The sequence below is a fragment of the Dasypus novemcinctus genome, chromosome 22 (genome assembly GCF_030445035.2).
Source record: "Dasypus novemcinctus isolate mDasNov1 chromosome 22, mDasNov1.1.hap2, whole genome shotgun sequence".
NCBI classification, from domain to species: Eukaryota; Metazoa; Chordata; class Mammalia; order Cingulata; family Dasypodidae; genus Dasypus; species Dasypus novemcinctus.
This window is the reverse complement of record NC_080694.1, coordinates 61,553,897-61,569,417: the sequence shown is the minus strand read 5'-3', so window position 1 is coordinate 61,569,417 and position 15,521 is coordinate 61,553,897. Positions and strand designations below refer to the sequence as shown.

Below are 15,521 nucleotides of genomic sequence, written 5' to 3'. Positions count from 1 at the left end.
GTTTATGGGATCTAGCTGTTTGGAGAAGTAGGCAATGATTCACTTATCAGGGCCATATGGCTGCGTTAAGATTCCTAGGGCATATCCTTGTCTGACATTTATGTAGAGAGAGAAAGGTTTGGAGGGGTTAGGGAGAGCTAGAGCAGGTACAGTTAATAGGTCTTTTTTAAGCATATTGAAGGGAAGTTTGAATGATAGGGGGCAATCAAGTGGCTCATGTAAGTTGCCAGAAGCAGCTTGGTAAAGGGGTTTAGATATAGGTCCAATGTCTGGAATTCAGAGATGGAAAAAGTTGACAAGCCCTAGGAAAGAGAGGAGATCTGCTTTAGTCTGTGGAAGAGGACAGCTTTTGATGAGCTGGATTTGGTCTGCAGTTAGATGTTTATGTGAGGGGGAAAGGTGGAGCCCTACATAGGTTACTTCAGATTTAAAAAATTGTCCTTTGCTTGGGGAAACCCGATATTCCTTAAAACCAAGAAAGTTAAGCAGGGTGATTGTGGGGGTTATAGAGGTTTGTAAGGAGGGGCTACAAAGAAGGAGGTTATCGACATATTGGAGAAGGGTACTGGAGGGGAGTTGAAGATGACAGATTTCAGTGTAGGGCCTGTCCAAAGATACGGGGACTATCTCAAAGCCCTGGGGAAGAACTGCCCATCTTAATTGTTGGGGATTTAGAGGGCTTTTAGGATCTGTCCATGTAACGGCAAAAATGTTTGGGGAAGTTTTGTTCAGGAGAATAGTGCCAAAGGCATCTTTGAGTTCGATTACAGTGTCCTGTGTAGTTTGACGGGGTGTGTGGGACAGAAGACTGTGCTTGTTAGGAACCAGGGGAACAATAGGCTGTGTGGCTTTATTAACTGTTCTAAGGTCTCTCACAAGATGATAGCTTCCATTGTTTATTTTACTGCAAGAATCAGAGTATTGAAGGGTGAGTTAGTTGGATGTAGAAGGCCAGCATTACAGAGATTGTCAATGTAGGCTTTAAGCCTTGTCAGGCAGCGATGGATAGGGGATACTGAGGAATATTTGTGAAATTGAGGGTGTTTTTTGAAGACTATTTTGACAGGGGGATGGTGTGATGTTACTGAAGGGGGACTGGTATTCCAGACCTGGGGATGAACTTCTGTTTGCAGTACAGGGGGAATGTCAGCAGGGACCTGGGAGGGGAGGGTGTGGTAGACAGGAGGGGAAGGAAGTTGGTTTGGGAGGATGGAAGCATAAAGGAAATGGAGAGTGAAGTTTAGACAGTATATCACAACCTAGAGGTGGGGAGAGGTAGGTATGGATTATGAGGAATTGGTGGGAAAATGTATGATTTTCTATTGAGCATTCGAGTGGTTTGGTAATTAAAGGAGAAGAAGGATGCCGTCAATTCCCACAATAGAGATAGAGAAAGTACATAAAGGTCCTGAATGTTCTAGGAGGACTGAATATGTGGCTCCAGTGTTAATTAAAAAGGAGATCAGCTTGCCTCCAACCTTGATGGTAACCCTTGGTTCAGACTTACTGATGGAGATGTGGGGCTGTTCCAAACCCGGGACCCGTCAATAATTTTTTGTCAGTCTGAGAAGGTCTGGAAAGGAATATCTTGGTCCCAGATCTGTAGGGTGCACTGGAGGAATTTTCCTGGAAGCAGGGTTTTCAGGACAGTCTGACTTCCAATGACCCCTGTGTTCACACACTGGACAAGGCATAGATGGGGGCCTTGGATTAGGGTGGGAGTTTCCCAGTGCCTTTCCTTTCCAGATTTGAAACAGGGTCTGGGTGGTGGCTAAGGGGAGGAAGAGGGAGGGGGTTTTGAGAACTGAACTTGAGGGCAGCAACAAGGAGGGAAGCTTTAACCTGATCTCACTTATGCTTTTCCAATTTGGCTTCCTCTCTCTATTGTTAAAGATCTTGGAGGCAGCTTTAATCAGATTTTTCTGAGGGGTTTGAGGGCCATCTTCTAACTTTTGTAGTTTTTTTTCTAATATTAGGATAAAATTGGGTAATGAAGTGTGAATGTAAATACAGGTGACCAGATTCTGAGTCAGGATTTAAATTAGTATATTTAAGGAGAGACTCAGTTAATCTGTTCATGAATGCAGCTGGATTTTCATCAGGTCTGTGAGGTTTCTTTAATTTTATCATAATTAACTGCCTTAAGAGCAGCCTTTTTCATGGCTTTTATTATGCAGGTTAAGAAATGGGCTATACGAGGAAGATCTGTGGAGTTCGTTTGGCAATCCCATGAGGGGTTAGTAGTGGGAACTGCAGTGGGCCCGGCTGGATGCCAGTTGGGATCCTGAGTATGCACGGAATCTGTGAAAGCAGTAGCTGCAGCCCAAATGCAGTTTTTTCTTCTGGAGTTGTGGAGGAGGTCATGATAACTTATGTGTCCTGATCTGTGAGGTCATATGAGTGAGCGAGGTGTTGAAATTCTTTATGTATTTAGCAGTGTTTTCAGAGACAGATCCTAATCGGTCTTCTATTTGGCTTAAATCTGAGAGTGAGAAATGAATGTGTGCTCTGACTGTTCCTTCAGCTCCTGCTACCTCCCCTAGGGGCAAGAGAGGAGCTCTTGTCTGTGTGGAGTTAGGAGCCCACGTGCTGGCAGAGGTGGAGGGTCATGGTGCTGAAGGTGGGGGGCTAGTCCTCATAAGTGAGTATGAGGAGGAGAGAAAGGAGGGTTAGAGCACAGCGATGATGAAGAGGGAGGAAGAAAGGATGGAGGGTGAGTTTGGGGATAATACTGGGGGATTATAGGGAGGAGGCAAAGGTGAAGCATGATATGAGCGATCAAAGTAGCAGTTTTCAGAAGTTTTAGGGGTGGAGTTGATGTGGAGGGAGATTTCTGAGGAGGTTTCTGGTGTAAAAGAAGAATTTGGTAGGAAGAACAGGATTGGCAGAGGAAGGGGAATTCAAAGATAGAAAAACGCCTGAATGTAAGGGATTTCTGGCCATCTGCCATGGCACTGGATAAAGTTCTCTAAGTCTTGGAGAACTTGGAAATTAAAAGTGCCATTTACTGGCCATTGACTTTCATTGTCTAATTTGTATTGTAGCCACCCAGAGATTGAAAAGAAAATGAGATTTTTAGGTCTGATGTCTCCTTCTGGGTTAAGAGTTTTAAGGTTATGAAGGAGACAGCCCAGAAGCATGGATTTTGGGGGGTCCAAAATTGAGTTCCCCATTTTAGGTGGCTGGGGTGAGACTAAGGACCTCTAGAATGGGGGAGATTCTGAGTGAGACAGGCATCCCCGAGTCAGTCAGATATCTCCAAGAAAATGGGAAACCATTCTTGGAGCCAGATATCTCTGGAGCCAATGGGTTTTTTCCCATGAGGATGCAGCCTACCACACACCATGGTCCTCAGAGAATGGTGAGGATCCTGACCTAGTGCTAGGTTTTCCCAGTGAGGTGTCCTGGACAATGGAAAAGGAGAGAGAGACAGCAGGATCCTCTGGAGGAGAAATCCTTAACTCATCCAGGCTAGATTTGATGGCTGGTGTTGGAGGGGTGTTCAGCAGTGGCAGAGGGGAGGTTCCTCACTAGTCAATCAGTTTTAACATGATCTCAGTCCTGATTTTTGGCACCAGGTATTGGGGAAAATATAGCACTTAGTGGGACACAGAGACTAATTGACTACAGATAAAGAAAGATTTATTGAGGGGTTCTCCCAATGGAGGGGGTCTGAAGAGCAGACTTCAGCCCCTTCACCAGCATGGTGGGATTCTGAGGAGAGACTTCAGCCCACTCCTGGAAGGGGGGGACTTGAATTTATACAGAACTTTCCTAGGTGGGGAAATGGTAGCTGTTGGGAGGGGGTTGAGGGTCCGAGTGTGGTGCAGGGATGAATAGGAAGCCCTAGAGGTGAAAATTTTCCCTGATAATGACTAGAGGTATAAGCTCACATCACCCTGTGCTTCCTACTAAATAAAACTAAACACCTCAACTGAATTCATCATCTATTTGAGAACTCTTCAAGTGGAGGCAGGGCAATTGGGAAAGGAAATCAGAACTCCAGGTACAACTATCAGATGATGGTTTTCTTTCCTGTTTTTTCTTTTCTCTCAAATCTCCCACCTTGGGTTCAAAGGTAGCCCAAGCTCCAGAATTGCCAAGAGGGTGCAGACTGAAAGAACCCAGAAAGAAGTCATGTCTTTCATGACTTAAGAGTAGAAAGGGGAGTCCCTATGAAAAAAAAAGTTGGGGGACAATATCCAGGGTTATTTTTGTTGGCCTCTCCCTTTCTCCAGGTGCTGGACAAGAATTCTCCCACCTTGTAGTGACAATCCTTTAGTGGCAAAATGCAACTTTGGGCGAGGCAGACACCTAGAACTCTTCGCCCTGGCCAGAGAACTGAAGTCTAAAGAGGGTGGGTAGGTCTCTATGGTTTTTGTTCTCTTTTTGTTCTCTAATTGTCTTGACATTTAAGCACAGAGGCAGACCCAGCTCCGGAAATATGAAGCAGAGAGGAAAAAATAAAGTCCTGACTTTTGGGGCAGAAGTCCTGGAAGTGGGGTTCCTGAGACCCTGAAGGTGCCAGAGAAATTTCAGAGAAGAGGAGATTAAGAATCAACCACATAAAGTTGTGTATGAACTCCTGGCCTCATCTTGTGCTGAACATGTGTGGATCTACAGCTAAATACATATCAAATGTTTGAGAACTGAAGTACTGGATAAAATATTCAAGGGTCATAAATTGACCACTGGGGAGGGATCATGCATGATGGATAAGAATACTATTGCAAGTGATTTGAAAATAAGTTCAAAATCAGGGCCCTTAGAAGATACATCCAAACTTGTGGTCTGAAACTCCTACCTAAGTGGAATTCTGATTTAAAAAAAAACAGGAGTAGATGAGGCTCAAGCAGTTGGGTGCCTGCTTCACATGTGGAAGGGCCTGGGTTTGGTTCCCAGTGCCTCCTAAATAAAACCAAAAAGACAACAAGCAAAAAACAACAAGCAGACAATGAGCACAATGAGCAAAGAAAACGAGTGGGCAAGGGAGCCATCTAAAGAGGGGAAATAAACTAAAATAATAACAAAAATTATTTTTAAAAAATTCTATATATGAATTACATAAGCCTCAGATTCTCATAGCATAATATAGAAAAATTACAGGAAACAATCTAAAATTACATGACATATGAAGGATCTCAAAATTCTATTAATACACAAGAGCAAAAACAATGAACAGACACCAATCTGAAGATGACACAGTTTGGAACTAAAAGACAAAGAATTTAAAACAGGTATTATAGCCATAATCCAAGAATTAATGGACAACACTTTGAAACAAATGGAAAGTTAGAATTATTTGCCCAGAAATGAAATATATATATGAAAAAGGGAAATTTTAGATGTAAAAGTACATTAGAGAATTTTTAAAAATTCATTTACCAGAAACCTTGCTAGTCAAATGAAAATGACAAAAGAAATAATCAGTGAAATTAAAGAAATCACCAGAAATTATCTAAATCTTATCAATAGAGAAAAATGGACTGAACAAAATGAACAGAGCCTAAGGGATTCAGATACATTGCCAAAGTTCTAGCATTTATTTCATAAGAGTCCAAGAAGATAAAGATTAAAAATGCAGAAAAATATTTGAATAATGAAATAAAATGTCCCAAATTTGGCAAAATACATAATTTTATAGACTTCAGAAGCTCAAGGAAACCTAATTTGAAAGCTGAGGAATGAAGATAAATAGAAATGGGTATTAACTGGATAGCTAGACTCTTTTTAACCTCTTAAGTTCTTAAAATATATGACATCCTATGCCAGGGTCAAGATGGCATAGACCCATCTCTCCCTACTACTCCTTGCTAAGTACAACAATAAAATTGGAACTCATTTAAGAGGCAACCAAAGAACACAGAAGAAAAGGTGAACAGATTTGTGACTCAATATTTGAAGAACAATACAGGAGAAGGGCAGCTTCTGCTCTCCTCTTCCTCCCTGCCCAGGGAGGCATATTTTTTCCCCAACATCAAGGAGAAGTACCTCAATAACTCCAGAAGACCCAAGCTGCACTGGCCAGGGAATTGAACAGTACACTGACTAATGGTGAGCATCTGGGGAGCACTTTACACCAGCATATTTTAATACCAAGAGCAACCATGGCAAAAACTTAAAGAGATACATTCAAAAACATTACAGACATTATAAATAAAGGAAGATGGAATGCTAAGAATATTCAAGTAACTCATAGCAGGAAAAAAAGAGAAAACAATGTTTTAAAATGGCAGACTTCAGAACATTTACTTTAAATGGAAGTGGTATAGATACACCCAACCAATCTGACAACCCAAAATAAATGGACATATTTACTGAAAACCACAAACTACCAAACCTTAGCCAAGATAAAATAGGTAATCTGTGTAGCCCTATAACAAACAGAGAAATTGAACTTGTAATCAAAAGCCTTCTGAAAACAGAAATAACCAGGTGCCGACTGTTTCACAGAAGAATTCCATGAAACATTTAAAAGAGAACTGAAACCAATTTTACACAATTTCTTCCAGAAAATAACAGAGGAGTTACTATTTCCCAATTCATTTTATGACATCAGTATTACCCTAATGCCAAAGCCAGGCTAGAGAGTACAGAAAAAACCTACAGATCAATATTCCTAATGAGTAGAAATGCAGAAATACTTAACAAAGCTATTAGCTCACTGAATTCAACAATTTATGAAAAGAATTATACACCACAATGAAGTGGAATATATCTAAGGTGTGCAATGCTGATAAAGCATTAAAAGTCAATTACTATAATCCACTACATCAACAAACTAAAAAGAAAGCTATATCATCTTACAGTTAAGGCAGAAAAAGCATTTGAGAAATTCTAACACCCAATCACGAAGAAAAAAATAAAATCTCTCAGAAGATTAGGAATAGAAAGCAAATTGATGAAGATCATCTACAAAAACCCTACAACTAACATACTTTATGCGATAGAGACCAAATAATTTTCCCCTAATCCAGGAAATAAGGTAAAATTGTCTACTCACCATTCTTATTCCAAATAGTACTGAAAGTCTAGGGACCTGTAACAAGGAATAATGAAAAGAAAAGAAAAAAAAGTAAAGAAAAGAAACTAAAGGTATACATATTGAAAAGCAAGAATAAAACTGTCTCTTTGTGCAGATTACATAATTGTCTAGGTAGAAAATCCCAAGTAATCTCTAAAAATTTCCTAGAACTAGTATGGGTTCATCAAAGTGGCTGAATACAAGACCAACACCCCAAATTCAACTTCATTTGTATATATCAAAAATGAATAAGTAGAAACCAAAATTAAAATACAAGGTTATTTACAATTGCTTCAAAGAAATGAAATACTTAGGCAAGAGCCTAACAATAACAAAAAATGGTACAGGAACTATAAGGTGAAAATTCCAAAATATTGATGAACTTTATGAAATAAGACGTAAGTATTTGCAGAAACATAATATGTTCTTGAGTTAGAAGATTAGCATAGGATTATTGTCAATCTCAAATTGATATACAAGTTTAAACCAATTTCCATCAAAATCTCAACAAGAATTTTTGTTACTATAGATAAGATTACTCTAAAACTTATGTGGAAGTCACAGGATGTAGAATTTTGGCAAAGAAAATTGAAGTGGGAAGCAACACTCTACCTAAGAGTAAGACTTACTATATAGCTGCAGAAATTAAGAGGCCAGGATTGGCAAGGGTACAGACATATGGATCAATGGAACAGAAATGGAGGAGGCAGACCGAGACCAAGAAAAATATGATCAACAGATTTCTTACAAAGGTGCAAAAGCAATCCAACGGATAAGGATAGTTTTGAACAAATGGCACTGGAGCACCCGGACAACCACAGGGTGGGAAATAAAAGAGTCTAAATTATACATAATTTATCTCAAAATGGATTGACCACGATGGCTGTAACTTCCCTTAGCTTGAGTAATCTTTAGACAGGTTTCTCCCTGAATCCAGGTCCCTATCTTCTTCTATCCAAACGCCTGAATGGTTCTTATCTAGGGAGTCCCCTCTCACCCTCTTTCTCCCTCTCAACACTTTTAGACCCCAGGTGGCCTATTACCACAGAGGACAACATTCCAAACCAAGTGGTTCTCATTGCAACCTCAGTGAATAATTCCCACCCCAGTGATCAGCCCCCCTTACTATCTTCCAGTACTTTTCTCTAACATACCTGTGGTGGCCTGAGTTGTTCATCCCAGTCTGGGCTTGTTCTGAGTCTGGTGGATGTGGCCCAAATGAATGAAGTTGTGCTTTAATCCAGATTCCTGGAGGTCTTGACAGGCAGAATGACAAGTCAGACAGAAAGAGCCACGGGGTGCAGCTAGAAGAAACTGGAAGTCAAAAAGAAAGGAGAAGACACCAACTTGTGCACTGCCATGTGACAGAGCCATCAAGGACCAAGGATCACTGGCCTCCAGGCCCAGAACGCCACTGTTTTTAGTGAGAAGGTATCACCTTGCTGATGCCTCAACTTGAGACTTCTCCTAGCTTCAAAACTGTGAGCCGATAAACGCCAATTGTTTAAATCATCCCTTTGTATGGTATTTGTTTTAGCAGCTGTGACACTAAAACTCCCACCTCCAGTCCTTAAAAAGTGTGCTGTTATTTGTTTCAATGGATTCGAGTGCTACTCTCACTCCACTGTATCTATGAGTAAAGTCATCCTTGCCTATTTCACATTGTCAATGCAATTTTTTTCTTTGATAGTTACCACAGCCTAAAATACAAAATGTAAAATCATAAAACTTTCACAGAAAATGTAGGGTAAAATCTTCATGGGCTAAAATTGGGCAAATAATTCTTAGGCTATATAAAAAAACACAGTCCACAAAAAGAAAAACTGATAAACTGGACCTCTTCAAAACTAAAAGTGTCTGCTCTATGAAAACCCATGTGAAAAGGATGAGAAGACAAACTACATTCTGGGAGAAAATACTTGCAAATCTCATATCGAACAAAGGACTAGTTTCTAAAATATATGAAAACTGTCAACTCCCCTGAAAAATCAACAAAAAGAAAAAGCAAACCAATTAGAAAATGGGCAAAACACATTAAAAGACACTTCCCAAAAAAGAGTACATATGGTAAATAAGCACACGAGAAATGACACAATAGTATCAGCCGTCAAAGAGATGCAAAGTAAATCCAAAATGAGATTTTGCTACATACCTACTAGAACAGCTAAAATAAACAGTGACAGCATCAATGCTGGAGAAGATGTAGAAAAACGACATCATCCATTGCTGTGGGAAGGTAAAATGATATAGCCACTCTGGAAAACAGATTCAGGGTTTCTTATGAAGGTAAATTTGCAATATCCCAGAGAAATGAAAATTTATGTTCACAAAGAAACCTTTACATGAATATTCATAGCAGCTGTATTCACAAAGAGCAAAAATTAAAAATAGCCTAGAAGCCCTACAACAGGTGAGGGATAAAGGAACTTTGGTTCATAAATATCACGGAATGCTACCTGCAATACAAAGAAATGAACTAGGCATGCATGCAATAATCTGTATGAAAATCCAGTAACTTATGCTGAATTTGGAAAGGTAATACCAATAGGTTAGAGAGTATGTGATTCCATTTAAATAGTATTTTGAAATGAAATAATTTTCAAAATTAAGACAGACTGTAGTTGCCAGTAATTATAAATGTGGTTGTTGAATGGGGGTGGGGATCAGGGGGAGGTGAAAGTGGTTGTAAAAGGGCAACACTAGGGATTCCTTTAAAGAAACTAGGAATTAAAGGGTACTTACTGAAAATTCAACACTTGTTGCGCCGCGGGGCGCCGGCGCCGGCCTTCTGTTCCTCTTGCTGGCCATGGTCTCCCGCAGCTCCAGCCCCGCCAGGGCCCTGCCTCTGGCGCCACGTTTTGTTTGCTTTTCCTCTTTTTTCCTAAATTGGGGCTGTGTGTCCCTGTTCTCCACCAGGTGCCCGTAAACGTGCCCTAGAAGCTTTGGGGGGAGCTGCCTGAAGCTCAGGGTCGCAGTCAGCCTCGGGGTCCCTGCTCAGTCCCTCAGCGATGAAGGCAGGCCCTAGGAATGAAAGCTCCTGCTTGACTGAAAGTCCTCGGGCTTCACAATTAGGAGTCATCCCAGAATACAGCACAATGTCAACAGCAGGAGCTGCGGCTCAGGAGATCAGAGTCCCATTAAAACCGGGATTTCTACATACTGGCCAAGCCCTGGGCAGTACAAAGACCTGCTGGGGAAGTCGCAGTGAGTTTGATAAGAACTTTTTCAACATTGACCCCGTAACCCCGGCCTACAATCTGAACTCCACCGCTGAGGCGCACCTGCCATCTTTTGGGCGCACTTCAAAATCTGCTCCAGCGGATGGTCACTTTGCAGAAAACGGTCCACCTCAGAAGTCTAGCTTGACCCTCTTATTATTCCTCCAAGTGAATCCTTGGGACAGCACGAAGGGGATCAAGCTGCGTGTGGTTTTAAGAAACCTTCAGTAAATGGGGTTTGTGCTTCCACCCCTCCCTTAACACCCATAAAAAATTCACCTTCCTTTTTCCCCTGTACCTTTTTGTGAACGGGGTTCCCCGCCCCTTCCAGCACTGCCAATCTCTGAAGACCTCTCACTAGATGAGACAGTGAGGTAGAATTCCTAATTAGCTCAGATACAGAATTCCTTTTAGAAGTCTGCACTTCCTGAATTCAAATATTGAGTTCCTGGCAAGCGAAGCTTCCCGTGGGTGTGGACAGATCAATTATACCTATTGTGATCCTCTAGCTGTTTCTGCAGCAGATGATCTCCATCATGCATGGGACCAAAATGGATGTGTCCAAACTTCAAATCCTCCACCTCAAACCCCGACAATTAAGAAGATCTCATTCGGGACCAGCTGGGTCTTTTAACAAGACAGCCATGCGGATGTCCAGCTATTTACGCAGCTTCTCCAAATTCCATCAAGACAACCCTGAGGTTCCCCCAGGCTCCCTACCTCCTAGGCCAGTAAAGCCAGATGATAGGAGGTGGGCAGCAGAAGTGACTTCTAACACCTACAGTGATGAAGACAGGCCTCACAAAATACCACCCAGAGAACCTTTATCAAGGAGTAACTCCCCGACACCAAGCCCTAAGGCCTTTCCTCTTACCTAAATGGGGTCATGCCCATACTCAGAACTTTGCCCCTGACCCTAAGTATATCAGTAGCAAAGCCCTGCAAAGACAGAACAGCAAAGGATCTGTCAGTAAAGTTCCTTGCATTCTGCCCATTATTGAAAATGGGAAGCACGTTTGTTCAACACATTATTACCTACTACCTGAAACACCACCATACCTGGACAAATATGAAAACTTTTTTAGCGAAGCAGAAGAAACCAGTGTGAGCACCCAAATCCAGCCATTATCTGCTAACTGCAGTGTAGTATCGGCCTCAGAAAAACTGGACTCCAAAAAAAAAATGGACACAGGGGCCATTTGAAGCATAAACATTTATTCTATATGGTTTCTCCTTAGACTTTGGGATCAAAATTCAGCAGAGGTTAAATAGGAGCAAACGCTAGTCAAGCAGTTTTCCAATTTGATTGAGAGTCACTGAGAAATCTCTTATATTATTAAATAAGTAGTTGCACTCTTTATGTCTCAAAGAGGGAGGATTAAAGCAGTTGTGAGGTGCTGTTCAGCTGAGAAACCCTGATTTTGTTAGTATTGGAGAAACGTCCTTTCAAGTCTATAATTTAAAGATGTGATAGTGGGGGTGGAGCAGGAAGATGGATATATATGCATACATCATATATAATATATAAACTTGTGCTGTAACCATTGACCATCGTGGCAGGTTAACCAATTAGGTGGTATCTTAGAGTAATATATATTCAGAATAATAAAAACTCAAGCTGGAGAAATGACTCTTGATAGACTGAAAGTTGAGTAAATGGAAGAAAATACAGTATTGTTTAGATCAGAATCATTAAATACTATTTTTTTTCAGTAAGTTTGAAGATTTCTAGCTTTTAGGACTGTTATATTTTGTTTCATTTATTTTTGCAAATGGTCTTTTCTGTTGATGGCAGGGTATACATTCTTTACCATGACTGTACCTGCCCACTTGAAAAATAATCTGAGGTCTAATACTTCTTCCAGGATTTGTTTTTAATTTTATTGAGGGGAAAGGCTAGGTGAAAATATCTGGCAAAGATATTTTCACCTTTATATTTCTCACGATTTGAAAAATGAAAAGAATTAGTAAATAATTTTTCCTTTGCACATCCTACTTTATCCCATTCACTGAAGTGGCCCCCTGTAGTATGTGTCTCACAGACAGTGGGAAAAGCTAGGCTCATATTGGACAATATGCTAGTTGCCAGTTTTCCAGATGTCCGTTTTAAGCAATAATGAAGCAGTTAGCTATGTGATTGAAAGTTTTTGTGTGGGGTAGTGTGTTGTGTATCTGTTTTGTTTTTTTAGACTGTATCAATAGACAAATACAACACAAGCTGGCCTTGTGTTGCTGGTTCCTAAAAAAAATAGGTAATACCAATCAATGAAACAAAAACAGATTCTTCACAAATAACAATAACTGGCAAAATCTCTAGTAAAAAAGAAGAGAAAGTGCATTACCTATATCAAGAAGGAAACGGGTATTACTATGGACTCTGCAGACCTCAAAAAGGTAATGCTATGAACAATTCTACACACATAAATTTGTCTACTTAGCTGAAATGAACCAATTCCTCAAAAGTGCATCATTCCACGACTCCAAAAATATGAAGTAGATCATTTTAATAGCTCTGTTCTTATTAAAGAATTTGTTTATATAATTTAAAAACTCCCAAAAAAGAAATCACCAAGCCCAGGTGGTTTCAATGGAGAATAATATAAACCTTTCAAAAGCAATTATTACTAATTTATATAAATTCTCTTCCAGAAAAATGAAGAGAAGTTAATATTGCCCAACTCATTTTATAAGTCCACCATTATCCCAAAACCAAAACCAAACAATACAATATAAAAAGGAAAAGCAATAGTCCAAAATCCCTCATGACTATTTAAGAAAAAGTCCTTAATATTATCAAACTGAATCCAACAACAGATAAAAAGAATTATATATCATGACTAAGTGGTATTTATCCCAGGGATGCAAAGCTGACTGAATATTTTAAATCAATATTTGTATTCACCATATAACTGGACAAGAGGAAAAATCACATGATCCTATCAATTGATGGAGAAGAAAGCATTGCAGAAAATTCAACACCCAATCATTGTAGAAAACTAGGAACAGAAGGTAACTTCCTTAACTTGGTGAACAACATTGGCAAAAAAAAGAAAAACAAAAAAAACCTTACAGCTAAACTCATATTGAATGGTGGAAGGTGAATGCTTTCTTCCTAAGACTGGGAACAAGGCAAGCATCTCCACGTCCACCACACTTATTTGACAAAATCCTGAAGTTCAAGCCAGTGCAAGAAGATAAGGAAAGGAAATAAAAGACTTACTGTTCAAAAAAGAAGAAATAAATTGCATCTGTTTGCACATGATATGGTAGTCTATGTAGAAAATCCCAAAGAATCTGCCAAAAACATACTAGAATTAATAGTTAGCTCAAAAACGGTGGCAATGTATAAGATCAACATACAAAAATCACTTGTGTTTCTATATACTAGCAAGGACCATGTGGAAACTGAAATTAAAAATATGTTCTCATTACAGTTACTCCAAAGGAGATGAAATATTTGGTATAAATCTAATGAATAATGAACAGATATGTATGTTGAAAATTATAAAATATTTGTAGTTTTTAATTGTGAGCGTCTCTTCAGTAGAATTTTAAGTAGATATAATTTGATATTTCAATTATAGATGGTGAATTTCAATGATTTTCAGTCATATCAATTATTTTTTCATAATTTTCTTTTTCTATTTGTGATTGTTCTCTCCATGAATTACTTATTTTTAATGTGCTTACCTGATTCTTTTGGAATAAACCATTATACAAATTTTAAGTGTTTTCAGACCCTTGGTTGTTAAATCTACTGATTATCTCACATAGTGAATCATTTACTCTTGTGATTTTAAAATTTCTATAGTGAACTCAGCTTCTATAAAAGGGGTAGCTTGCTTTGTTTGCTCGATTTGGGAATGTGGGGTTCAAACACTTGTTTTTTTTTCTTTCTATAGAATGGATTTGCATGCAAATCATGCTCAGTTTCCCCAAGATTTCAACAATGTAATATATAATTTTAAAAAAATCTCAGTCTGGAAAATCCTATCTTTATGTTTACTGAAACTTTTAACTCCACATTCACGTGGAAAACATTCCTGGGACTGTCATTTCTTCTGGGATATATTTTTCAAAAATTCTAACACAAGATGCTTTCTGACACTATCCAAGGCCAGTGAGCATAGTTTTCTACTTATCCTTCCTGTGGCAGCAGCTGCCAATATTTCATGTGACCATAAATATAAAACTATTTGAATGAGACAATTCCCAGCTAAGCACAAGTTCAGGATCCTGTAATATTAGCTCTTGGGTTTCCTAACCTGGCTTTGAATTCTCGATTATTTTTGGCATCCAGAGCTTTCAATGCTACCTCTTGACTTACATACTAAATGTAAATTAGATAAATTTGTATTTTAACAAATTCAAATTTCTTTTTGTGAAAGAAAGATAGAAAGTAATCAACAATAGATGATGCCACCATGATTTCCCTACATTATTTTGCTCCTGTAGTCCTGTCCCACAAAGGGCAGATGGAAAAGAAAATTTTAAAGGGCTACTCCACCTCATACAACATCTAATGTTTTCATATCTGTGGTAAAATTGATGTATTCTCCTTTTTCATCTCTTCTTTACCTTCCCCCTGGGTGGCATATGGGTGCTAGTTTAAGTTTGCCTAACTTGATTGTATTAGAGTGTGGACCACCAGGTTGGGTGACTTCTCTGGACTCCACAGGCTTCTGCTTGAGACACAGGTCAGGTTGCTGGGTTTTCACAAGTCTGCTGTGGTTACGGCCACCTCCTCCTTGAAGTGACTTTGGTTAGTGAAACAATACTTTGTTCATTCACTCCAGATAAGACACTGGACTTGTCTGAAAAGATTTAGTTGTTTCACCGCTAGTGAAATCAGTGTTAGATATCCTGAGATTGAGCTGTAGACCCTCATTCAGTCTTAGCCAGGGAAAACTGCATTGGCGATTTCTGCTTCTGAGTATTTTCAGACAGAATACCCAGCATCGTTAAAGCAAGTAAACACTGATGGACCCCTGTCACCCCCAATTGCAACCTTGGCTGAATAAAAGGTAGCTTCAGGACAATTCCTCAATACTCCTCCTTTTACCTGGATTCTCTAACACTCCCAAGCCACAGTGGACTGTCCACAAAAGAGGAGAACAAAACTGAAGGTTCTGAGGTTCTCCCTCTTCTGTCTGGAGCTCTTTCAGCATTTTTATGATGACACCTCCCATAGTTTGAGGCAGGACCCATTGATGTGACTCTCTCTGGATCCTTTTTCAGATGCTCAGGTTTTCTCCACATTATAATAAGTCCCCATGTCA

General features: G+C 39.6%; 1 pseudogene; it reads left to right on the top strand.

Annotated features, from left to right (window-relative positions):
• Window positions 1-10,119: 10,119 nt before the first annotated feature.
• On the top strand, window positions 10,120-11,480 carry LOC101438052 (ERBB receptor feedback inhibitor 1 pseudogene; annotated as a pseudogene).
• Window positions 11,481-15,521: the final 4,041 nt, after the last annotated feature.